The sequence below is a fragment of the Phyllobates terribilis genome, unplaced genomic scaffold (genome assembly GCF_046119375.1).
Source record: "Phyllobates terribilis strain yellow unplaced genomic scaffold, ASM4611937v1 Scaffold_1__5_contigs__length_1240528914, whole genome shotgun sequence".
In the NCBI taxonomy this organism is placed as follows: Eukaryota; Metazoa; Chordata; class Amphibia; order Anura; family Dendrobatidae; genus Phyllobates; species Phyllobates terribilis.
The window spans coordinates 597,596,254-597,618,936 of NW_027362761.1; the positions used below are offsets into that span (position 1 = coordinate 597,596,254).

A 22,683-nucleotide genomic window follows, 5' to 3' on the forward strand; every position below is an offset into this window, starting at 1 on the left:
CTCTCTCTCTTCCATGAGTAGTGCAGGGTCTGTCGCTCTCTCTCCTCCATGTGTAGTGCGGGGTCTGTCGCTCTCTCTCCTCCAGGAGTAGTGCGGGGTCTGTCGCTCTCACTCCTCCATGTGTAATGCGGGGTCTGTCGCTCTCTCTCCTCCATGTGTAGTGTGTGGTCTGTCGCTCTCTCTCCCCCATGTGTAGTGCGGGGTCTGTCGCTCTCTCTCCCCCATGTGTAGTGCGGGGTCTGTCGCTCTCTCTCCCCCATGTGTAGTGCAGAGTCTGTCGCTCTCTCCTCCATGTGCAGGGTCTGTCGCTCTCTCCTCCGTGTGCAGGGTCTGTCGCTGTCTCTCCCCCAAGTGTAGTGCAGGGTCTGTTGCTCTCTCTCCTCCATGTGTAGTGGGGGGTCTGTCGCTCGCTCTCCTCCATGTGTAGTGCAGGGTCTGTCGCTCTCTCTCCCCCATGTGTAGTGCGGGGTCTGTCGCTCTCTCTCCCCCATGTGTAGTGCAGGGTCTGTCGCTCTCTCTCACCCATGTGTAGTGGGGGGTCTGTCACTCTCTCTCCTCCATGTGTAGTGCGGGGTCTGTCGCTCTCTCTCCCCCATGTGTAGTGCGGGGTCTGTCGCTCTCTCTCCCCCATGTGTAGTGCGGGGTCTGTCGCTCTCTCCCCCATGTGTAGTGCAGGGTCTGTCGTTCTCTCTCCCCCATGTGTAGTGCAGGGTCTGTCGCTCTCTTTCCTCCATGTGTAGTGCAGGGTCTGTCGCTCTCTCTCCCCCATGTGTAGTGCAGGGTCTGTCGCTCTCTCCTCCATGTGCAGGGTCTGTCGCTCTCTCTCCTCCATGTGTAGTGCAGGGTCTGTCGCTCTCTCTCCTCCATGTGTAGTGCAGGGACTGTCGATCTCTCTCCTCCATGTGTAGTGCAGGGTCTGTCGCTCTCTCTCCTCCTTGTGTAGTGCAGGGTCTGTCGCTCTCTCTCCTCCATGTGTAGTGCAGGGTCTGTCGCTCTCTCTCCTCCTTGTGTAGTGCAGGGTCTGTCGCTCTCTCTCCCCCATGTGTAGTGCAGGGTCTGTCGCTCTCTCTCCCCCATGTGTAGTGCGGGGTCTGTCGCTCTCTCTCCTCCATGTGTAGTTCGGGGTCTGTCGCTCTCTCTCCCCCATGTGTAGTGCGAGGTCTGTCGCTCTCTCTCCCCCATGTGTAGTGCCGGGTCTGTCGCTCTCTCTCCCCCATGTGTAGTGCAGGGTCTGTCGCTCTCTCTCCTCCATGTGTAGTGCGGGGTCTGTCGCTCTCTCTCCTCCATGTGTAGTGCGGGGTCTGTCGCTCTCTCTCCTCCATGTGTAGTGCGGGGTCTGTCGCTCTCTCTCCTCCATGTGTAGTGCGGGGTCTGTCGCTCTCTCTCCTTCATGTGTAGTGCGGGGTCTGTCGCTCTCTCTCCTTCATGTGTAGTGCGGGGTCTGTCGCTCTCTCTCCTCCATGAGTAGTGCGGCGTCTGTCGCTCTCTCTCCTCCATGTGTAGTGCGGGGTCTGTCGCTCTCTCTCCTCCATGTGTAGTGAGGGGTCTGTCGCTCTCTCTCCTCCATGTGTAGTGCGGGGTCTGTCGCTCTCTCCCCTCCATGTGTAGTGCGGGGTCTGTCGCTCTCTCTCTTCCATGTGTAGTGCGGGGTCTGTCGCTCTCTCTCCTTCATGTGTAGAGCGGGGTCTGTCGCTCTCTCTCCTCCAGGTGTAGTGCGGGGTCTGTCGCTCTCTCTCCTCCATGTGTAGTGCGGGGTCTGTCGCTCTCTCTGCTCCATGTGTAGTGCGGGGTCTGTCGCTCTCTCTCTTCCATGTGTAGTGCGGGGTCTGTCGCTCTCTCTCCTTCATGTGTAGTGCGGGGTCTGTCGCTCTCTCTCCTCCATGTGTAGTGCGGGGTCTGTCGCTCTCTCTCCTCCAGGAGTAGTGCGGGGTCTGTCGCTCTCTCTCCTCCATGTGTAATGCGGGGTCTGTCACTCTCTCTCTCCTCCATGTGTAGTGCGGGGTCTGTCGCTCTCTCTCCTCCATGTGTAGTGCGGGGTCTGTCGCTCTCTCTCCTCCATGTGTAGTGCGGGGTCTGTCGCTCTCTCACCCCCCATGTGTAGTGCAGGGTCTGCCGCTCTCTCTCCTCCATGTGTAGTGCAGGGTCTGTCGCTCTCTCTCCTCCATGTGTAGTGCAGGGTCTGTCTCTCTCCCCCGTGTGTAGTGCAGGTTCTGTTGCTCTCTCCCCCATGTGTAGTGCAGGGTCTGTCGCTCTCTCTCCTCCATGTGTAGTGCAGGGTCTGTCGCTCTCTCTCCTCCATGTGTAGTGCAGGGTCTGTCGCTCTCTCTCCTCCATGTGTAGTGCAGGGTCTCTCGCTCTCTCTCCTCCATGTGTAGTGCAGGGTCTGTCGCTCTCTCTCCCCCATGTGTAGTGCAGGGTCTGTCGCTCTCTCTCCCCCATGTGTAGTGCGGGGTCTGTCGCTCTCTTTCCTCCATGTGTAGTGCAGGGTCTGTCGCTGTCTCTCCCCCATGTGTAGTGCAGGGTCTGTCGCTCTCTCCTCCATGTGCAGGGTCTGTCGCTCTCTTTCCTCCATGTGTAGTGCAGGGTCTGTCGCTCTCTCCTCCATGTGCAGGGTCTGTCGCTCTCTCTCCCCCATGTGTAGTGCAGGGTCTGTCGCTCTCTCTCCTCCATGTGTAGTGCAGGGTCTGTCGCTCTCTCTCTTCCATGTGTAGTGCAGGGTCTGTCGCTCTCTCTCCTCCATGTGTAGTGCGGGGTCTGTCGTTCTCTCTCCTCCATGTGTAGTGCGGGGTCTGTCGCTCTCTCTCTCCTCCATGTGTAGTGCGGGGTCTGTCGCTCTCTCTCCTCCATGTGTAGTGCAGGGTCTGTCGCTCTCTCTCTCCCATGTGTAGTGCAGGGTCTGTCCCTCTCTCTCCCTCCATGTGTAGTGCAGGGTCTGTCGCTCTCTCTCTCCTCCATGTGTGGTGCAGGGTCTGTCGCTCTCCTCCATGTGTAGTGCAGGGTCTGTCGCTCTCTCTCCTCCATGTGTAGTGCAGGGTCTCTCGCTCTCTCTCCTCCATGTGTAGTGCAGGGTCTGTCGCTCTCTCTCCCCCATGTGTAGTGCAGGGTCTGTCGCTCTCTCTCCCCCATGTGTAGTGCGGGGTCTGTCGCTCTCTTTCCTCCATGTGTAGTGCAGGGTCTGTCGCTCCCTCTCCCCCATGTGTAGTGCAGGGTCTGTCGCTCTCTCCTCCATGTGCAGGGTCTGTCGCTCTCTTTCCTCCATGTGTAGTGCAGGGTCTGTCGCTCTCTCCTCCATGTGCAGGGTCTGTCGCTCTCTCTCCCCCATGTGTAGTGCAGGGTCTGTCGCTCTCTCTCCTCCATGTGTAGTGCAGGGTCTGTCGCTCTCTCTCCCCCATGTGTAGTGCGGGGTCTGTCGCTCTCTCCCCCATGTGTAGTGCAGGGTCTGTCGTTCTCTCTCCCCCATGTGTAGTGCAGGGTCTGTCGCTCTCTTTCCTCCATGTGTAGTGCAGGGTCTGTCGCTCTCTCTCCCCCATGTGTAGTGCAGGGTCTGTCGCTCTCTCCTCCATGTGCAGGGTCTGTCGCTCTCTCTCCTCCATGTGTAGTGCAGGGTCTGTCGCTCTCTCTCCATGTGTAGTGCAGGGACTGTCGCTCTCTCTCCTCCATGTGTAGTGCAGGGACTGTCGCTCTCTCTCCTCCATGTGTAGTGCAGGGTCTGTCGCTCTCTCTCCTCCTTGTGTAGTGCAGGGTCTGTCGCTCTCTCTCCTCCATGTGTAGTGCAGGGTCTGTCGCTCTCTCTCCTCCTTGTGTAGTGCAGGGTCTGTCGCTCTCTCTCCCCCATGTGTAGTGCAGGGTCTGTCGCTCTCTCTCCCCCATGTGTAGTGCAGGGTCTGTCGCTCTATCTCCCCCATGTGTAGTGCGGGGTCTGTCGCTCTCTCTCCTCCATGTGTAGTGCGGGGTCTGTCGCTCTCTCTCCCCCATGTGTAGTGCGAGGTCTGTCGCTCTCTCTCCCCCATGTGTAGTGCAGGGTCTGTCGCTCTCTCTCCTCCATGTGTAGTGCGGGGTCGCTCTCTCTCCTCCATGTGTAGTGCGGGGTCTGTCGCTCTCTCTCCTCCATGTGTAGTGCGGGGTCTGTCGCTCACTCTCCTCCATGTGTAGTGCGGGGTCTGTCGCTCACTCTCCTCCATGTGTAGTGCGGGGTCTGTCGCTCTCTCTCCTCCATGTGTAGTGCGGGGTCTGCCGCTCTCTCTCCTCCATGTGTAGTGCGGGGTCTGCCGCACTCTCTCCTCCATGTGTAGTGCGGGGTCTGTCGCTCTCTCTCTTCCATGAGTAGTGCGGGGTCTGTTGCTCTCTCTCCTCCATGTGTAGTGCGGGGTCTGTCGCTCTCTCTCCTCCAGGAGTAGTGCGGGGTCTGTCGCTCTCTCTCCTCCATGTGTAATGCGGGGTTTGTCGTTCTCTCTCCTCCATGTGTAGTGCGGGGTCTGTCGCTCTCTCTCCTCCATGTGTAGTGCGGGGTCTGTCGCTCTCTCTCCTCCATGTGTAGTGCGGGGTCTGTCGCTCTTTCTCCTCCATGTGTAGTGCAGGGTCTGTCGCTCTCTCTCCTCCATGTGTAGTGCGGGGTCTGTCGCTCTCTCTCCCCCCATGTGTAGTGCAGGGTCTGTCGCTCTCTCTCCTCCATGTGTAGTGCAGGGTCTGTCTCTCTCCCCCGTGTGTAGTGCAGGTTCTGTTGCTCTCTCCCCCATGTGTAGTGCAGGGTCTGTCGCTCTCTCTCCTCCATGTGTAGTGCAGGGTCTGTCGCTCTCTCTCCTCCATGTGTAGTGCAGGGTCTGTCGCTCTCTCTCCTACATGTGTAGTGCAGGGTCTCTCGCTCTCTCTCCTCCATGTGTAGTGCAGGGTCTCTCGCTCTCTCTCCCCCATGTGTAGTGCAGGATCTGTCGCTCTCTCTCCCCCATGTGTAGTGCAGGGTCTGTCGCTCTCTCTCCCCCATGTGTAGTGCGGGGTCTGTCGCTCTCTTTCCTCCATGTGTAGTGCAGGGTCTGTCGCTGTCTCTCCCCCATGTGTAGTGCAGGGTCTGTCGCTCTCTTCTCCATGTGCAGGGTCTGTCGCTCTCTTTCCTCCATGTGTAGTGCAGGGTCTGTCGCTCTCTCCTCCATGTGCAGGGTCTGTCGCTCTCTCTCCCCCATGTGTAGTGCAGGGTCTGTCGCTCTCTCTCCCCCATGTGTAGTGCGGGGTCTGTCGCTCTCTTTCCTCCATGTGTAGTGCAGGGTCTGTCGCTCCCTCTCCCCCATGTGTAGTGCAGGGTCTGTCGCTCTCTCCTCCATGTGCAGGGTCTGTCGCTCTCTTTCCTCCATGTGTAGTGCAGGGTCTGTCGCTCTCTCCTCCATGTGCAGGGTCTGTCGCTCTCTCTCCCCCATGTGTAGTGCAGGGTCTGTCGCTCTCTCTCCTCCATGTGTAGTGCAGGGTCTGTCGCTCTCTCTCCCCCATGTGTAGTGCGGGGTCTGTCGCTCTCTCCCCCATGTGTAGTGCAGGGTCTGTCGTTCTCTCTCCCCCATGTGTAGTGCAGGGTCTGTCGCTCTCTTTCCTCCATGTGTAGTGCAGGGTCTGTCGCTCTCTCTCCCCCATGTGTAGTGCAGGGTCTGTCGCTCTCTCCTCCATGTGCAGGGTCTGTCGCTCTCTCTCCTCCATGTGTAGTGCAGGGTCTGTCGCTCTCTCTCCTCCATGTGTAGTGCAGGGACTGTCGCTCTCTCTCCTCCATGTGTAGTGCAGGGTCTGTCGCTCTCTCTCCTCCTTGTGTAGTGCAGGGTCTGTCGCTCTCTCTCCTCCATGTGTAGTGCAGGGTCTGTCGCTCTCTCTCCTCCTTGTGTAGTGCAGGGTCTGTCGCTCTCTCTCCCCCATGTGTAGTGCAGGGTCTGTCGCTCTCTCTCCCCCATGTGTAGTGCGGGGTCTGTCGCTCTCTCTCCTCCATGTGTAGTGCGGGGTCTGTCGCTCTCTCTCCCCCATGTGTAGTGCGAGGTCTGTCGCTCTCTCTCCCCCATGTGTAGTGCGGGGTCTGTCGCTCTCTCTCCCCCATGTGTAGTGCAGGGTCTGTCGCTCTCTCTCCTCCATGTGTAGTGCGGGGTCGCTCTCTCTCCTCCATGTGTAGTGCGGGGTCTGTCGCTCTCTCTCCTCCATGTGTAGTGCGGGGTCTGTCGCTCACTCTCCTCCATGTGTAGTGCGGGGTCTGTCGCTCACTCTCCTCCATGTGTAGTGCGGGGTCTGTCGCTCACTCTCCTCCATGTGTAGTGCGGGGTCTGTCGCTCTCTCTCCTCCATGTGTAGTGCGGGGTCTGCCGCTCTCTCTCCTCCATGTGTAGTGCGGGGTCTGCCGCACTCTCTCCTCCATGTGTAGTGCGGGGTCTGTCGCTCTCTCTCTTCCATGAGTAGTGCAGGGTCTGTCGCTCTCTCTCCTCCATGTGTAGTGCGGGGTCTGTCGCTCTCTCTCCTCCAGGAGTAGTGCGGGGTCTGTCGCTCTCTCTCCTCCATGTGTAGTGCGGGGTCTGTCGCTCTCTCTCCTCCATGTGTAGTGCGGGGTCTGTCGCTCTTTCTCCTCCATGTGTAGTGCAGGGTCTGTCGCTCTCTCTCCTCCATGTGTAGTGCGGGGTCTGTCGCTCTCTCTCCCCCCATGTGTAGTGCAGGGTCTGTCGCTCTCTCTCCTCCATGTGTAGTGCAGGGTCTGTCTCTCTCCCCCGTGTGTAGTGCAGGTTCTGTTGCTCTCTCCCCCATGTGTAGTGCAGGGTCTGTCGCTCTCTCTCCTCCATGTGTAGTGCAGGGTCTGTCGCTCTCTCTCCTCCATGTGTAGTGCAGGGTCTGTCGCTCTCTCTCCTCCATGTGTAGTGCAGGGTCTGTCGCTCTCTCTCCTCCATGTGTAGTGCAGGGTCTGTCGCTCTCTCTCCCCCATGTGTAGTGCGGGGTCTGTCGCTCTCTCTCCCCCATGTGTAGTGCGGGGTCTGTCGCTCTCTTTCCTCCATGTGTAGTGCAGGGTCTGTCGCTGTCTATCCCCCATGTGTAGTGCAGGGTCTGTCGCTCTCTTCTCCATGTGCAGGGTCTGTCGCTCTCTTTCCTCCATGTGTAGTGCAGGGTCTGTCGCTCTCTCCTCCATGTGCAGGGTCTGTCGCTCTCTCTCCCCCATGTGTAGTGCAGGGTCTGTCGCTCTCTCTCCTCCATGTGTAGTGCAGGGTCTGTCGCTCTCTCTCTTCCATGTGTAGTGCAGGGTCTGTCGCTCTCTCTCTTCCATGTGTAGTGCAGGGTCTGTCGCTCTCTCTCCTCCATGTGTAGTGCGGGGTCTGTCGTTCTCTCTCCTCCATGTGTAGTGCGGGGTCTGTCGCTCTCTCTCTCCTCCATGTGTAGTGCGGGGTCTGTCGCTCTCTCTCCTCCATGTGTAGTGCAGGGTCTGTCGCTCTCTCTCTCCCATGTGTAGTGCAGGGTCTGTCCCTCTCTCTCCCTCCATGTGTAGTGCAGGGTCTGTCGCTCTCTCTCTCCTCCATGTGTAGTGCGGGGTCTGTCGCTCTCTCTCCTCCATGTGTAGTGCAGGGTCTGTCGCTCTCTCTCTCCCATGTGTAGTGCAGGGTCTGTCCCTCTCTCTCCCTCCATGTGTAGTGCAGGGTCTGTCGCTCTCTCTCTCCTCCATGTGTAGTGCGGGGTCTGTCGCTCTCTCTCTCCTCCATGTGTAGTGCAGGGTCTGTTTCTCTCCTCCATGTGTAGTGCAGGGTCTGTCGCTCTCTCTCCTCCATGTGTAGTGCAGGGTCTGTCGCTCTCTCTCCTCCATGTGTAGTGCAGGGTCTGTCGCTCTCTCTCCTCCATGTGTAGTGCAGGGTCTGTCGCTCTCTCTCCCCCATGTGTAGTGCAGGGTCTGTCGCTCTCTCTCCCCCATGTGTAGTGCGGGGTCTGTCGCTCTCTTTCCTCCATGTGTAGTGCAGGGTCTGTCGCTCCCTCTCCCCCATGTGTAGTGCAGGGTCTGTCGCTCTCTCCTCCATGTGCAGGGTCTGTCGCTCTCTTTCCTCCATGTGTAGTGCAGGGTCTGTCGCTCTCTCCTCCATGTGCAGGGTCTGTCGCTCTCTCTCCCCCATGTGTAGTGCAGGGTCTGTCGCTCTCTCTCCTCCATGTGTAGTGCAGGGTCTGTCGCTCTCTCTCCTCCATGTGTAGTGCGGGGTCTGTCGTTCTCTCTCCTCCATGTGTAGTGCGGGGTCTGTCGCTCTCTCTCTCCTCCATGTGTAGTGCGGGGTCTGTCGCTCTCTCTCCTCCATGTGTAGTGCAGGGTCTGTCGCTCTCTCTCTCCCATGTGTAGTGCAGGGTCTGTCCCTCTCTCTCCCTCCATGTGTAGTGCAGGGTCTGTCGCTCTCTCTCTCCTCCATGTGTGGTGCAGGGTCTGTCGCTCTCCTCCATGTGTAGTGCGGGGTCTGTCGCTCTCTCTCTTCCATGTGTAGTGCGGGGTCTGTCACTCTCTCTCCTCCATGTGTAGTGCGGGGCCTGTCGCTCTCTCTCCTCCATGTGTAGTGCGGGGTCTGTCGCTCTCTCTCCCCCATGTGTAGTGCGGGGTCTGTCGCTCTCTCTCCCCCATGTGTAGTGCGGGGTCTGTCGCTCTTTCTCCCCCATGTGTAGTGCGGGGTCTGTCGCTCTCTCTCCCCCATGTGTAGTGCAGGGTCTGTCGCTCTCTCTCCCCCATGTGTAGTGCAGGGTCTGTCGCTCTCTTTCCTCCATGTGTAGTGCAGGGTCTGTCGCTCTCTCTCCCCCATGTGTAGTGCAGGGTCTGTCGCTCTCTCCTCCATGTGCAGGGTCTGTCGCTCTCTCCTCCATGTGCAGGTCTGTCGCTCTCTTTCCTCCATGTGTAGTGCAGGGTCTGTCGCTCTCTCTCCTCCATGTGTAGTGCGGGGTCTGTCGCTCTCTCTCCCCCATGTGTAGTGCGGGTTCTTTCGCTCTCACTCCCCCATGTGTAGTGCAGGGTCTGTCGCTCTCTCTCCCCCATGTGTAGTGCAGGGTCTGTCGCTCTCTCTCTCCCATGTGTAGTGCGGGGTCTGTCGCTCTCTCTCCCCCATGTGTAGTGCAGCGTCTGTCGCTCTCTGTCCTCCATTTGTAGTGCAGGGTCTGTCGCTCTCTCTCCTCAATGTGTAGTGCGGGGTCTGTCGCTCTCTCTCCCCCATGTGTAGTGCGGGGTCTGTCGCTCTCTCTCCTCCATGTGTAGTGCGGGGTCTGTCGCTCTCTCTCCCCCATGTGTAGTGCGGGGTTTGTCGCTCTCTCTCCCCCATGTGTAGTGCAGGGTCTGTCGCTCTCTCTCCCCCATGTGTAGTGCAGGGTCTGTCGCTCTCTCCTCCATGTGTAGTGCAGGGTCTGTCGCTCTCTTTCCTCCATGTGTAGTGCAGGGTCTGTCGCTCTCTCTCCCCCATGTGTAGTGCAGGGTCTGTCGCTCTCTCCTCCATGTGCAGGGTCTGTCGCTCTCTCCTCCATGTGCAGGGTCTGTCGCTCTCTCCTCCATGTGCAGGGTCTGTCGCTCTCTTTCCTCCATGTGTAGTGCAGGGTCTGTCGCTCTTTCTCCCCCATGTGTAGTGCGGGATCTGTCGCTCTCACTCCCCCATGTGTAGTGCAGGGTCTGTCGCTCTCTCTCCCCCATGTGTAGTGCAGGGTCTGTCGCTATCTCTCCTCCATGTGTAGTGCAGGGTCTGTCGCTCTCTCTCTCCCATGTGTAGTGCAGGGTCTGTCGCTCTCTCTCTCCCATGTGTAGTGCGGGGTCTGTCGCTCTCTCTCCTCCATGTGTAGTGCAGGGTCTGTTGCTCTCTCTCTCCCATGTGTAGTGCGGGGTCTGTCGCTCTCTCTCCCCCATGTGTAGTGCGGGGTCTGTCGCTCTCTCTCCTCCATTTGTAGTGCAGGGTCTGTCGCTCTCTCTACTCAATGTGTAGTGCGGGGTCTGTCGCTCTCTCTCCCCCATGTGTAGTGCGGGGTCTGTCGCTCTCTCTCCTCCATGTGTAGTGCGGGGTCTGTCGCTCTCTCTCCCCCATGTGTAGTGCAGGGTCTGTCGCTCTCTCTCCCCCATGTATAGTGCAGGGTCTGTCGCTCTCTCCTCCATGTGCAGGGTCTGTCGCTCTCTTTCCTCCATGTGTAGTGCAGGGTCTGTCGCTCTCTCCTCCATGTGCAGGGTCTGTCGCTCTCTCTCCCCCATGTGTAGTGCGGGGTCTGTCGCTCTCTCTCCTCCATGTTTAGTGCGGGGACTGTCGTTCTCTCTCCTCCATGTGTAGTGCAGGGTCTGTCGCTCTCTCCTCCATGTGCAGGGTCTGTCGCTCTCTCTCCTCCATGTGTAGTGCAGGGTCTGTCGCTCTCTCTCCTCCATGTGTAGTGCGGGGTCTGTCGCTCTCTCTCCTCCATGTGTAGTGCAGGGTCTGTCGCTCTCTCTCCCCCATGTGTAGTGCGGGGTCTGTCGCTCTCTCTCCTCCATGTTTAGTGCGGGGACTGTCGTTCTCTCTCCTCCATGTGTAGTGCAGGGTCTGTCGCTCTCTCCTCCATGTGAAGGGTCTGTCGCTCTCTCTCCTCCATGTGTAGTGCGGGGACTGTCGTTCTCTCTCCTCCATGTGTAGTGCGGGGTCTGTCGCTCTCTCTCCTCCATGTGTAGTGCAGGGTCTGTTGCTCTCTCTCCTCCATGTGTAGTGCGGGATCTGTCGTTCTCTCTCCCCCATGTGTAGTGCAGGGTCTGTCGCTCTCTCTCCCCCATGTGTAGTGCAGGGTCTGTCGCTCTCTCCTCCATGTGCAGGGTCTGTCGCTCTCTCTCCCCCATGTGTAGTGCGGGGTCTGTCGCTCTCTCTCCTCCATGTGTAGTGCGGGGACTGTCGTTCTCTTTCCTCCATGTGTAGTGCAGGGTCTGTCGCTCTCTCTCTCCTCCATGTGTAGTGGGGGTCTGTCGCTCTCTCTCTCCTCCATGTGTAGTGGGGGTCTGTCGCTCTCTCTCCCTCATGTGTAGTGCGGGGTCTGTCGCTCTCTATCCCCCATGTGTAGTGCAGGGTCTGTCGCTCTCTTTCCTCCATGTGTAGTGCAGGGTCTGTCACTCTCTCTCCTCCATGTGTAGTGCAGGGTCTGTCGATCTCTCCTCCATGTGCAGGGTCTGTCGCTCTCCTTCCTCCATGTGTAGTGCGGGGTGTGTCGCTCTCTCCTCCATGTGCAGGGTCTGTCGCTCTCTCTCCCCCATGTGTAGTGCGGGGTCTGTCGCTCTCTCTCCCCCATGTGTAGTGCAGGGTCTGTCGCTCTCTCTCCTCCATGTGTAGCGCAGGGTCTGTCGCTCTCTCTCCTCCTTGTGTAGTGCGGGGTCTGTCGCTCTCTCTCCTCCATGTGTAGTGCAGGGTCTGTCGCTCTCTCTCTTCCATGTGTAGTGCGGGGTCTGTCGCTCTCTCTCCCCCATGTGTAGTGCAGGGTCTGTCGCTCTCTCTCCCCCATGTGTAGTGCGGGGTCTGTCGCTCTCTCTCCTACATGTGTAGTGCGGGGTCTGTCGCTCTCTCTCCTCCATGTGTAGTGCGGGGTCTGTAGCTCTCTCTCCTCCATGTGTAGTGCGGGGTCTGTCGCTCTCTCTCCTCCATGTGTAGTGCGGGGTCTGTCGCTCTCTCCTCCATGTGCAGGGTCTGTCGCTCTCTCCTCCATGTGCAGGGTCTGTCGCTCTCTTTCCTCCATGTGTAGTGCAGGGTCTGTCGCTCTCTCTCCTCCATGTGTAGTGCGGGGTCTGTCGCTCTCTCTCCCCCATGTGTAGTGGGGGTTCTTTCGCTCTCACTCCCCCATGTGTAGTGCAGGGTCTGTCGCTCTCTCTCCCCCAAGTGTAGTGCAGGGTCTGTCGCTCTCTCTCTCCCATGTGTAGTGCAGCGTCTGTCGCTCTCTGTCCTCCATTTGTAGTGCAGGGTCTGTCGCTCTCTCTCCTCAATGTGTAGTGCGGGGTCTGTCGCTCTCTCTCCCCCATGTGTAGTGCGGGGTCTGTCGCTCTCTCTCCCCCAAGTGTAGTGCAGGGTCTGTCGCTCTCTCTCTCCCATGTGTAGTGCAGCGTCTGTCGCTCTCTGTCCTCCATTTGTAGTGCAGGGTCTGTCGCTCTCTCTCCTCAATGTGTAGTGCGGGGTCTGTCGCTCTCTCTCCCCCATGTGTAGTGCGGGGTCTGTCGCTCTCTCTCCTCCATGTGTAGTGCGGGGTCTGTCGCTCTCTCTCCCCCATGTGTAGTGCAGGGTCTGTCGCTCTCTCTCCCCCATGTGTAGTGCAGAGTCTGTCGCTCTCTCCTCCATGTGCAGGGTCTGTCGCTCTCTTTCCTCCATGTGTAGTGCAGGGTCTGTCGCGCTCTCCTCCATGTGCAGGGTCTGTCGCTCTCTCTCCCCCAAGTGTAGTGCGGGGTCTGTCGCTCTCTCTCCTCCATGTGTAGTGCGGGGTCTGTCGCTCTCTCTCCTTCATGTGTAGTGCAGGGTCTGTTGCTCTCTCTCCTCCATGTGTAGTGCGGGGTCTGTCGCTCTCTCTCCCCCATGTGTAGTGCAGGGTCTGTCGCTCTCTCCTCCATGTGCAGGGTCTGTCGCTCTCTTTCCTCCATGTGTAGTGCAGGGTCTGTCGCTCTCTCCTCCATGTGCAGGGTCTGTCGCTCTCTCTCCCCCATGTGTAGTGCGGGGTCTGTTGCTCTCTCTCCTCCATGTGTAGTGCGGGGACTGTCGTTCTCTCTCCTCCATGTGTAGTGCAGGGTCTGTCGCTCTCTCTCCTCCATGTGTAGTGGGGGGTCTGTCGCTCTCTCTCTTCTCCATGTGTAGTGGGGGGTCTGTCGCTCTCTCTCTTCTCCATGTGTAGTGGGGGTCTGTCGCTCTCTCTCTCCTCCATGTGTAGTGGGGGTCTGTCGCTCTCTCTCTCCTCCATGTGTAGTGCGGGGTCTGTCGCTCTCTATCCCCCATGTGTAGTGCAGGGTCTGTCGCTCTCTCTCCTCCATGTGTAGTGCAGGGTCTGTCGCTCTCTCCTCCATGTGCAGGGTCTGTCGCTCTCTTTCCTCCATGTGTAGTGCGGGGTCTGTCGCTCTCCTTCCTCCATGTGTAGTGCGGGGTGTGTCGCTCTCTCCTCCATGTGCAGGGTCTGTCGCTCTCTCTCCCCCATGTGTAGTGCAGGGTCTGTCGCTCTCTCTCCTCCATGTGCAGCGCAGGGTCTGTCGCTCTCTCTACTCCTTGTGTAGCGCGGGGTCTGTCGCTCTCTCTCCTCCATGTGTAGTGCAGGGTCTGTCACTCTCTCTCCCTCCATGTGTAGTGCAGGGTCTGTCCCTCTCTCTCCCTCCATGTGTAGTGCAGGGTCTGTCGCTCTCTCTCTTCCATGTGTAGTGCGGGTCCTGTCGCTCTCTCTCCTCCATGTGTAGTGCGGGGTCTGTCGCTCTCTCTCCCCCATGTGTAGTGCAGGGTCTGTCGCTCTCTCCTCCATGTGTAGTGCAGGGTCTGTCGCTCTCTTTCCTCCATGTGTAGTGCAGGGTCTGTCGCTCTCTCTCCCCCATGTGTAGTGCAGGGTCTGTCGCTCTCTCCTCCATGTGCAGGGTCTGTCGCTCTCTACTCCATGTGCAGGGTCTGTCGCTCTCTCCTCCATGTGCAGGGTCTGTCGCTCTCTTTCCTCCATGTGTAGTGCAGGGTCTGTCGCTCTCTTTCCTCCATGTGTAGTGCAGGGTCTGTCGCTCTTTCTCCCCCATGTGTAGTGCGGGTTCAGTCGCTCTCACTCCCCCATGTGTAGTGCAGGGTCTGTCGCTCTCTCTCCCCCATGTGTAGTGCAGGGTCTGTCGCTATCTCTCCTCCATGTGTAGTGCAGGGTCTGTCGCTCTCTCTCTCCCATGTGTAGTGCGGGGTCTGTCGCTCTCTCTCTCTCCCATGTGTAGTGCGGGGTCTGTCGCTCTCTCTCCCCCATGTGTAGTGCAGGGTCTGTCGCTCTCTCTCCTCCATTTGTAGTGCAGGGTCTGTCGCTCTCTCTCCTCAATGTGTAGTGCGGGGTCTGTCGCTCTCTCTCCCCCATGTGTAGTGCGGGGTCTGTCGCTCTCTCTCCTCCATGTGTAGTGCGGGGTCTGTCGCTCTCTCTCCCCCATGTGTAGTGCAGGGTCTGTCGCTCTCTCTCCCCCATGTGTAGTGCAGGGTCTGTCGCTCTCTCCTCCATGTGCAGGGTCTGTCGCTCTCTTTCCTCCATGTGTAGTGCAGGGTCTGTCGCTCTCTCCTCCATGTGCAGGGTCTGTCGCTCTCTCTCCTCCATGTGTAGTGCGGGGTCTGTCGCTCTCTCTCCTCCATGTGTAGTGCGGGGACTGTCGCTCTCTCTCCTCCATGTGTAGCGCGGGGTCTGTCGCTCTCTCTCCCCCATGTGTAGTGCAGGGTCTGTCGCTCTCTCTCCCCCATGTGTAGTGCAGGGTCTGTTGCTCTCTCTCCTCCATGTGTAGTGCGGGATCTGTCGCTCTCTCTCCCCCATGTGTAGTGCAGGGTCTGTCGCTCTCTCTCCCCCATGTGTAGTGCAGGGTCTGTCGCTCTCTCCTCCATGTGCAGGGTCTGTCGCTCTCTCTCCCCCATGTGTAGTGCGGGGTCTGTCGCTCTCTCTCCTCCATGTTTAGTGCGGGGACTGTCGTTCTCTCTCCTCCATGTGTAGTGCAGGGTCTGTCGCTCTCTCCTCCATGTGCAGGGTCTGTCGCTCTCTCTCCTCCATGTGTAGTGCGGGGACTGTCGTTCTCTCTCCCCCATGTGTAGTGCAGGGTCTGTTGCTCTCTCTCCTCCATGTGTAGTGCAGGGTCTGTCGCTCTCTCCTCCATGTGTAGTGCGGGATCTGTAGTTCTCTCTCCCCCATGTGTAGTGCAGGGTCTGTCGCTCTCTCTCCCCCATGTGTAGTGCAGGGTCTGTCGCTCTCTCCTCCATGTGCAGGGTCTGTCGCTCTCTTTTCTCCATGTGTAGTGCAGGGTCTGTCGCTCTCTCCTCCATGTGCAGGGTCTGTCGCTCTCTCTCCCCCATGTGTAGTGCGGGGTCTGTCGCTCTCTCTCCTCCATGTGTAGTGCGGGGACTGTCGTTCTCTCTCCTCCATGTGTAGTGCAGGGTCTGTCGCTCTCTCTCCTCCATGTGTAGTGGGGGGTCTGTCGCTCTCTCTCTCCTCCATGTCTAGTGGGGGTCTGTCGCTCTCTCTCCCCCATGTGTAGTGCGGGGTCTGTCGCTCTCTATCCCCCATGTGTAGTGCGGGGTCTGTCGCTCTCTTTCCTCTATGTGTAGTGCAGGGTCTGTCACTCTCTCTCCTCCATGTGTAGTGCGGGGTGTGTCGCTCTCTCCTCCATGTGCAGGGTCTGTCGCTCTCTCTCCCCCATGTGTAGTGCAGGGTCTGTCGCTCTCTCTCCTCCATGTGTAGCGCAGGGTCTGTCGCTCTCTCTCCTCCTTGTGTAGTGCGGGGTCTGTCGCTCTCTCTCCTACATGTGTAGTGCAGGGTCTGTCGCTCTCTATCTTCCATGTGTAGTGCGGGGTCTGTCGCTCTCTCTCCCCCATGTGTAGTGCAGGGTCTGTCACTCTCTCTCCTCCATGTGTAGTGCAGGGTCTGTCGATCTCTCCTCCATGTGCAGGGTCTGTCGCTCTCCTTCCTCCATGTGTAGTGCGGGGTGTGTCGCTCTCTCCTCCATGTGCAGGGTCTGTCGCTCTCTCTCCCCCATGTGTAGTGCAGGGTCTATCGCTCTCTCTCCTCCATGTGTAGCGCAGGGTCTGTCGCTCTCTCTCCTCCTTGTGTAGTGCGGGGTCTGTCGCTCTCTCTCCTACATGTGTAGTGCAGGGTCTGTCGCTCTCTCTCTTCCATGTGTAGTGCGGGGTCTGTCGCTCTCTCTCCCCCATGTGTAGTGCGGGGTCTGTCGCTCTCTCTCCTACATGTGTAGTGCGGGGTCTGTCGCTCTCTCTCCTCCATGTGTAGTGCGGGGTCTGTAGCTCTCTCTCCTCCATGTGTAGTGCGGGGTCTGTCGCTCTCTCTCCTCCATGTGTAGTGCGGGGTCTGTCACTCTCTCTCCTCCATGTGTACTGCGGGGTCTGTCGCTCTCTCTCCTCCATGTGTAGTGCGGGGTCTGTCGCTCTCTCTCCTACATGTGTAGTGCGGGGTCTGTCGCTCTCTCTCCTCCATGTGTAGTGCGGGGTCTGTCGCTCTCTCTCCTCCATGTGTAGTGCGGTGTCTGTCGCTCTCTCTCCTCCATGTGCAGGGTCTGTCGCTCTCTCCTCCATGTGCAGAGTCTGTCGCTCTCTCTCCCCCATGTGTAGTGCAGGATCTGTCGCTCTCTTTCCTCCATGTGTAGTGCAGGGTCTGTCGCTCTCTCTCCCCCATGTGTAGTGCAGGGTCTGTCGCTCTCTCTCCTCCATGTGTAGTGCGGGGTCTGTCGCTCTCTCTCCCCCATGTGTAGTGCGGAGTCTGTCGCTCTCTCTCCCCCATGTGTAGTGCAGGGTCTGTCGCTCTCTCTCCCCCATGTGTAGTGCAGGGTCTGTCGCTCTCTCTCTCCTCCATGTGTAGTGCAGGGTCTGTCGCGCTCTCTCTCCTCCATGTGTAGTGGGGGGTCTGTCGCGCTCTCTCTCCTCCATGTGTAGTGGGGGTCTGTCGCTCTCTCTCCTCCATGTGTAGTGCGGGGTCTGTCGCTCCCTCTCCCCCATGTGTAGCGCGGGGTCTGTCGCTCTCTATCCCCCATGTGTAGCGCGGGGTCTGTCGCTCTCTTTCCTTCTTGTGTAGCGCGGGGTCTGTCGCTCTCTCTCTTCCATGAGTAGTGCAGGGTCTGTCGCTCTCTCTCCTCCATGTGTAGTGCGGGGTCTGTCGCTCTCTCTCCTCCAGGAGTAGTGCGGGGTCTGTCGCTCTCTCTCCTCCATGCGTAATGCGGGGTCTGTCGCTCTTTCTCCTCCATGTGTAGTGCGGGGTCTGTCGCTCTCTCTCCTCCATGTGTAGTGCGGGGTCTGTCGCTCTCTCTCCCCCCATGTGTAGTGCGGGGTCTGTCGCTCTCTCTCCCCCATGTGTAGTGCGGGGTCTGTCGCTCTCTCTCCCCCATGTGTAGTGCGGGGTCTGTCGCTCTCTCTCCTCCATGTGTAGTGCGGGGTCTGTCGCTCTCTCTCCTCCATGTGTAGTGCGGGGTCTGTCGCTCACTCTCCTCCATGTGTAGTGCGGGGTCTGTCGCTCACTCTCCTCCATGTGTAGTGCGGGGTCTGTCGCTCTCTCTCTTCCATGTGTAGTGCGGGGTCTGCCGCTTTCTCTCCTCCATGTGTAGTGCGGGGTCTGTCGCTCTCTCTCTTCCATGAGTAGTGCAGGGTCTGTCGCTCTCTCTCCTCCATGTGTAGTGCGGGGTCTGTCGCTCTCTCTCCTCCATGTGTAGTGCGGGGTCTGTCGCTCTCTCTCCTCCAGGAGTAGTGCGGGGTCTGTCGCTCTCTCTCCTCCATGCGTAATGCGGGGTCTGTCGCTCTTTCTCCTCCATGTGTAGTGCGGGGTCTGTCGCTCTCTCTCCTCCATGTGTAGTGCGGGGTCTGTCGCTCTCTCTCCCCCCATGTGTAGTGCAGGGTCTGTCGCTCTCTCCTCCATGTGTAGTGCAGGGTCTGTGTCTCTCCCCCGTGTGTAGTGCAGGGTCTGTCGCTCTCTCCTCCATGTGCAGTGTCTGTCGCTCTCTTTCCTCCATGTGTAGTGCAGGGTCTGTCGCTCTCTCCTCCATGTGCAGGGTCTGTCGCTCTCTCTCCCCCATGTGTAGTGCAGGGTCTGTCGCTCTCTCTCCTCCATGTGTAGTGCAGGGTCTGTCGCTCTCTCTCCTCCATGTGTAGTGCAGGGTCTGTCGCTCTCTCTCCTCCATGTGTAGTGCAGGGTCTGTCGCTCTCTCTCCTCCATGTGTAGTGCAGGGTCTGTCGCTCCCTCTCCCCCATGTGTAGTGCGGGGTCTGTCGCTCTCTCTCCTCCATGTGTAGTGCGGGGTCTGTCGCTCTCTCTCCCCCATGTGTAGTGCAGGGTCTGTCGCTCTCTCTCCTCCATGTGCAGGGTCTGTCGCTCTCTTTCCTCCATGTGTAGTGCATGGTCTGTCGCTCTCTCTCCCCCATGTGTAGTGCGGGGTCTGTCGCTCTCTCTCCCCCATGTGTAGTGCAGGGTCTGTCGCTCTCTCTCCTCCATGTGTAGTGCGGGGTCTGTCGCTCTCTCTCCCCCATGTGTAGTGCGGGGTCTGTCGCTCTCTCTCCCCCATGTGTAGTGCGGGGTCTGTCGCTCTCTCTCCCCCATGTGTAGTGCGGGGTCTGTCGCTCTCTCTCCTCCATGTGTAGTGCGGGGTCTGTCGCTCTCTCTCCCCCATGTGTAGTGCGGGGTCTGTCGCTCTCTCTCCCCCATGTGTAGTGCAGGGTCTGTCGCTCTCTCCTCCATGTGCAGGGTCTGTCGCTCTCTCTCCTCCATGTGTAGTGCGGGGTCTGTCGCTCTCTCTCCTCCATGTGTAGTGCGGGGACTGTCGTTCTCTCTCCTCCATGTGCAGGGTCTGTCGCTCTCTCTCCTCAATGTGTAGTGCGGGGACTGTCGTTCTCTCTCCCCCATGTGTAGTGCGGGGTCTGTCGCTCTCTCTCCCCCATGTGTAGTGCGGGGTCTGTCGCTCTCTCTCCCCCATGTGTAGTGCGGGGTCTGTCGCTCTCTCTCCCCCATGTGTAGTGCGGGGTCTGTCGCTCTCTCTCCTCCATGTGTAGTGCAGGGTCTGTCGCTCTCTCTCCTCCATGTGTAGTGCGGGGTCTGTCGCTCTCTCTCCTCCATGTGTAGTGCGGGGTCTGTCGCTCTCTCTCCTCCATGTGTAGTGCGGGGTCTGTCGCTCTCTCTCCTCCATGTGTAGTGCGGGGTCTGTCGCTCTCTCTCCTCCATGTGTAGTGCAGGGTCTGTCGCTCTCTCTCCTCCATGTGTAGTGCAGGGTCTGTCGCTCTCTCCTCCATGTGCAGGGTCTGTCGCTCTCTCTCCTCCATGTGTAGTGCGGAGACTGTCGTTCTCTCTCCCCCATGTGTAGTGCGGGGTCTGTCGCTCTCTCTCCCCCATGTTTAGTGCGGGGTCTGTCGCTCTCTCTCCTCCATGTGTAGTGCGGGGTCTGTCGCTCTCTCTCCCCCATGTGTAGTGCAGGGTCTGTCGCTCTCTCTCCCCCATGTGTAATGCGGGGTCTGTCGCTCTCTCTCCTCCATGTGTAGTGCAGGGTCTGTCGCTCTCCTCCATGTGTAGTGCGGGGTCTGTCGCTCTCTATCTTCCATGTGTAGTGCGGGGTCTGTCGCTCTCTCTCCCCCATGTGTAGTGCAGGGTCTGTCACTCTCTCTCCTCCATGTGTAGTGCAGGGTCTGTCGATCTCTCCTCCATGTGCAGGGTCTGTCGCTCTCCTTCCTCCATGTGTAGTGCGGGGTGTGTCGCTCTCTCCTCCATGTGCAGGGTCTGTCGCTCTCTCTCCCCCATGTGTAGTGCAGGGTCTATCGCTCTCTCTCCTCCATGTGTAGCGCAGGGTCTGTCGCTCTCTCTCCTCCTTGTGTAGTGCGGGGTCTGTCGCTCTCTCTCCTACATGTGTAGTGCAGGGTCTGTCGCTCTCTCTCTTCCATGTGTAGTGCGGGGTCTGTCGCTCTCTCTCCCCCATGTGTAGTGCGGGGTCTGTCGCTCTCTCTCCTACATGTGTAGTGCGGGGTCTGTCGCTCTCTCTCCTCCATGTGTAGTGCGGGGTCTGTAGCTCTCTCTCCTCCATGTGTAGTGCGGGGTCTGTCGCTCTCTCTCCTCCATGTGTAGTGCGGGGTCTGTCGCTCTCTCTCCCCCATGTGTAGTGCAGGGTCTGTCGCTCTCTCTCCCCCATGTGTAATGCGGGGTCTGTCGCTCTCTCTCCTCCATGTGTAGTGCAGGGTCTGTCGCTCTCCTCCATGTGTAGTGCGGGGTCTGTCGCTCTCTCTCCTCCATGTGTAGTGCGGGGTCTGTCGCTCTCTCTCCTCCATGTGTAGTGCGGGGTCTGTCGCTCTCTCTCCCCCATGTGTAGTGCAGGGTCTGTCGCTCTCTCTCCTCCTTGTGTAGTGCGGGGTCTGTCGCTCTCTCTCCTCCTTGTGTAGTGCGGGGTCTGTCGCTCTCTCTCCTCCATGTGTAGTGCAGGGTCTGTCGCTCTCTCTCCTCCATGTGTAGTGCGGGGGCTGTCGCTCTCTCTCCTCCATGTGTAGTGCAGGGTCTGTCGCTCTCTCTCCTCCATGTGTAGTGCGGGGTCTGTCGTTCTCTCTCCCCCATGTGTAGTGCGGGGTCTGTCGCTCTCTCTCCTCCATGTGTAGTGCGGGGTCTGTCGCTCTCTCTCTCCCCCATGTGTAGTGCGGGGTCTGTCGCTCTCTCTCCTCCATGTGTAGTGCGGGGTCTGTCGCTCTCTCTCCTCCATGTGTAGTGCGGGGTCTGTCGCTCTCTCTCTCCCCCATGTGTAGTGCGGGGTCTGTCGCTCTCTCTCCTCCATGTGTGGTGCGGGGTCTGTCGCTCTCTCTCTCCCCCATGTGTAGTGCGGGGTCTGTCGTTCTCTCTCCCCCATGTGTAGTGCGGGGTCTGTCGCTCTCTCTCCTCCATGTGTAGTGCGGGGTCTGTCGCTCTCTCTCCCCCATGTGTAGTGCGGGGTCTGTCGCTCTCTCTCCTCCATGTGTAGTGCGGGGTCTGTCGCTCTCTCTCCTCCATGTGTGGTGCGGGGTCTGTCGCTCTCTCTCCTCCATGTGTAGTGCGGGGTCTGTCGCTCTCTCTCCTCCATGTGTAGTGCGGGGTCTGTCGCTCTCTCTCCTCCATGTGTAGTGCGGGGTCTGTCGCTCTCTCTCCTCCATGTGTAGTGCGGGGTCTGTCGCTCTCTCTCCCCCATGTGTAGTGCGGGGTCTGTCGCTCTCTCTCCTCCATGTGTAGTGCAGGGTCTGTCGCTCTCTCTCCTCCATGTGTAGTGCGGGGGCTGTCGCTCTCTCTCCTCCATGTGTAGTGCAGGGTCTGTCGCTCTCTCTCCTCCATGTGTAGTGCGGGGTCTGTCGTTCTCTCTCCCCCATGTGTAGTGCGGGGTCTGTCGCTCTCTCTCCTCCATGTGTAGTGCGGGGTCTGTCGCTCTCTCTCTCCCCCATGTGTAGTGCGGGGTCTGTCGCTCTCTCTCCTCCATGTGTAGTGCGGGGTCTGTCGCTCTCTCTCCTCCATGTGTAGTGCGGGGTCTGTCGCTCTCTCTCTCCCCCATGTGTAGTGCGGGGTCTGTCGCTCTCTCTCCTCCATGTGTGGTGCGGGGTCTGTCGCTCTCTCTCTCCCCCATGTGTGGTGCGGGGTCTGTCGTTCTCTCTCCCCCATGTGTAGTGCGGGGTCTGTCGCTCTCTCTCCTCCATGTGTAGTGCGGGGTCTGTCGCTCTCTCTCCCCCATGTGTAGTGCGGGGTCTGTCGCTCTCTCTCCTCCATGTGTAGTGCAGGGTCTGTCGCTCTCTCTCCTCCATGTGTAGTGCGGGGTCTGTCGCTCTCTCTCCTCCATGTGTAGTGCGGGGTCTGTCGCCCTCTCTCCTCCATGTGTGGTGCGGGGTCTGTCGCTCTCTCTCCTCCATGTGTAGTGCGGGGTCTGTCGCTCTCTCTCCTCCATGTGTAGTGCGGGGTCTGTCGCTCTCACTCCTCCATGTGTAGTGCGGGGTCTGTCGCTCTCTCTCCTCCATGTGTAGTGCGGGGTCTGTCGCTCTCTCTCCTCCATGTGTAGTGCAGGGTCTGTCGCTCTCTCTCCCCCATGTATAGTGCGGGGTCTGTCGCTCTCTCTCCCCCATGTGTAGTGCGGGGTCTGTCGCTCTCTCTCCTCCATGTGTGGTGCGGGGTCTGTCGCTCTCTCTCCTCCATGTGTGGTGCGGGGTCTGTCGCTCTCTCTCCTCCATGTGTGGTGCGGGGTCTGTCGCTCTCTCTCCTCCATGTGTAGTGCGGGGTCTGTCGCTCTCTCTCCTCCATGTGTGGTGCGGGGTCTGTCGCTCTCTCTCCTCCATGTGTAGTGCAGGGTCTGTCGCTCTCTCTCCTCCATGTGTAGTGCGGGGTCTGTCGCTCTCTCTCCCCCATGTGTAGTGCGGGGTCTGTCGCTCTCTCTCCTCCATGTGTGGTGCGGGGTCTGTCGCTCTCTCTCCTCCATGTGTAGTGCAGGGTCTGTCGCTCTCTCTCCTCCATGTGTAGTGCAGGGTCTGTCGCTCTCTCTCCTCCATGTGTAGTGTGGGGTCTGTCGCTCTCTCTCCTCCATGTGTAGTGCGGAGTCTGTCGCTCTCTCTCCTCCATGTGTAGTGCAGGGTCTGTCGCTCTCTCTCCTCCATGTGTAGTGCGGGGTCTGTCGCTCTCTCTCCTCCATGTGTAGTGCGGGGTCTGTCGCTCTCTCTCCTCCATGTGTAGTGCGGGGTCTGTCGCTCTCTGCCCCATATACAGTGCAGGATCACACACACATACCTGCACCTGCTGAGCCGCCACCGCCGTGTGCTGACAGGACCTGTGTGACGTCATTGTCATGTGATCAGTCACATGATCAGGGGTCGGAGCTCCAGGGTTCTCTGCAGGGCTCTGCTGGATGATGCATGGTATTATAGAGAAGGATGTAGCAGAGTCGTGTGTGTAATGTCCATGTGACACCCTGAGCGCGGGGCACCCGGAACACTTCATGGGTCAGATCCTTTCTTGTTGTCATGGGGGGTTTGAGGTTGTGCCGGTGCCTTGGTGTACAGTGAAAAACACACAGCTATGAGTGTGCGGGGGGGTTCACG

At 58.9% G+C, this 22,683-nt stretch overlaps 1 protein-coding gene across 1 annotated transcript in view; it reads right to left on the minus strand.

Annotated features, from left to right (window-relative positions):
- LOC141272142 (uncharacterized) overlaps window positions 1–22,434 on the minus strand; it is a 94,145-nt gene extending 71,711 nt beyond the window's left edge. The window contains exon 1 of the mRNA XM_073682507.1: window positions 22,373–22,434. The gene's annotated coding sequence lies outside the window, so the exon portion shown is untranslated. The remainder of the gene's footprint in view (window positions 1–22,372) is intronic.
- Between the last annotated feature and the right edge of the window lie 249 nt (window positions 22,435–22,683).